This window comes from Diabrotica virgifera, chromosome 3, assembly GCF_917563875.1.
Source record: "Diabrotica virgifera virgifera chromosome 3, PGI_DIABVI_V3a".
NCBI lineage: Eukaryota > Metazoa > Arthropoda > Insecta > Coleoptera > Chrysomelidae > Diabrotica > Diabrotica virgifera.
Genome location: NC_065445.1, coordinates 225,060,322 through 225,062,515, shown reverse-complemented (window position 1 = coordinate 225,062,515; position 2,194 = coordinate 225,060,322). Strand labels below are relative to the sequence as shown.

Genomic DNA, 2,194 nt, shown 5'->3' with positions numbered 1-2,194 from the left:
TGGGCCTTTTCTATATTTATGCTTACGGTTATAAGTTTTATAGTGGGGAGAAAGGCCAAAAATACATTAATAATAGCATAAGAATGTTAAAATTATAATAAATTGTACGAATAAGAAATTTATATAGATAGAAAAGTAAGATTAACTTTTTTTTATTGTATCCCTGTGAGCATTCGAGCATCTGGTCAAGTTTCGAGCGCTGTAAAACCTATATATATATATATATATATATATATATATATATATATATATATATATATATATATATATATATATATATATATATATATATATATATATATATACGCGAGCAACGCACCATGCGAGTTCCGATATATCCAGCAGACCACCCGAGACCCACCATAACCAAAGTGTATAATTAGATTTTTATTATAGAAAAATAAACAATATAATATGAACTTTTATGGGCCCCAGAGAGGGGTAAGAAAAATCTTTTAGTTTAATAAATCTATACGGAGCATACCGTGCGAGTCCCACTTACAAGTCAAGAGGACATGCGAGTCCCGCCAGTTATACATGGCACACTCAGCAAACAATATGAGACCCAGCGATGTTGCCACAACGCTGGGTCTCGTATTGTTTGCCGAATCTTTTAGGTACTCCCCGGTTTTTATATTTCACCTCGAATTTAACAGTTTTGTTTCAGCGGTTGCTATTTTAATTCTTGTGAATAGTAAGGGCGGACGTAAAATAGTGATTTTAGGCGCAAGTATAAATATTAGGTACCTATGGAAAATAGATCGAAAAAATTTTTGGAACGCGTTGGACGAAAATAATAAAAGTAAGTACCTCAAGTGTTTTTTAATTTATGCAAAAATCAGTTATGTGGCAAAGTAGTTAATATTACTTACACACGTCTAATTATTTAAAATTTTTACAAAATATTTATTATAAATGAATTAATAAATTAAAAATGCCATTTTATTATAAACTTCGGAGCGCTTTTATAAACTATGTTTTTTATTGGCAATCGTTGGTGGAATAAATTATTTTTTGTTCTATTCTTATTTATTTCTTAAATTTTTAGAAAAAGATTATTCAAATGCAAATAAGATGGGAAAATCTTATTTTGGGCCGCCTAGCAAAACGAAACACAATGCGAAAAAAAAAACTGAGCTTTTAGAGCCCAATGTAAAGATCTTATCGAACGTTAACCTTAAAGAAAAAATTGGTAACTACTTGCAAACTATAACAACTCACTTTTTTTTTAATGTCAAGAAAATAAAATAGATGAATCAACATTATCTGAAAGTAAAAATAACGTAGAGGTAAGTCTTGATCTCATTTAGTGTAAATTAAAGTATACACCAAGAAAATTATTTTAATTTTTAGACTCCATTTAATAAATATGATAAAGAAAAGAAACAGGACCATTTAAATCCCAAAGCAAATATTTTACTGGAACCAGATGTTAAACTTAATGATAATATTGATAACGACTCACAACCTTTAAACAAAACCTTGGATTTATATAAATTTCAAGAAAATGATTTAGAGGAAAAAGCATCAAAATCGCCTGAATACGATAAGGTAAAAATTGTTTGAAACAAAATATTTAACAAAAACTTGTTTATTTTCATACTACTTATTTGCTCTATTTTATAAAACATAATATCTTAAAAAAGTCTTATTTTGGTGTTAATTATTTATCTATTATTTAAATATTGCTTTAGCTGGAAGAAAAAACTTACACTCCATTAAAAGCTGTAAATTTTGATTGCTATCCAATTTTGACCAAAATTGACACGAATCCAAATACTAACCATAGAGACTATGAAGACAATGAATACTTTAGCGAGTCACGTGACACATCCTCATATGTACCCGAAACGGAATTAGAGTCTGAGGGAGGGGAAGAGGAAACTATTTACCCAATTTTTAAGGTAATTTTTTAATACGACATATTTTATCACTTCAAAAAAGTATTGGATAAATCCTTATTTTAACTAAAATACAAAATGACAAGTAGATACTTATTTTAAAAGATAATGCTCAATGTAATTCTTTATTTATTTATAGACATTATAGTCGAGGAAATGAAGCTGAAAAAATGGCAAAACCTCGCAATTTTTTCGTCCAGCATCGATTTGTACAAAAATTTGGGATTAGGCTCATTACACCCTCTAGTTCATTTTCTATATTGAGCCGTTGTACGCTTTTGGTTTTTTAAGGG

At 28.9% G+C, this 2,194-nt stretch overlaps 1 long non-coding RNA gene across 1 annotated transcript; it reads left to right on the top strand.

Annotated features, from left to right (window-relative positions):
- Positions 1–361: 361 nt before the first annotated feature.
- On the top strand, positions 362–1,723 carry LOC126881553 (uncharacterized). Its single transcript, XR_007696907.1, has 4 exons — positions 362–802; positions 1,049–1,289; positions 1,354–1,551; positions 1,695–1,723. It is a non-coding gene; the product is annotated as an uncharacterized LOC126881553 (long non-coding RNA).
- The last annotated feature ends 471 nt before the right edge of the window (positions 1,724–2,194 follow it).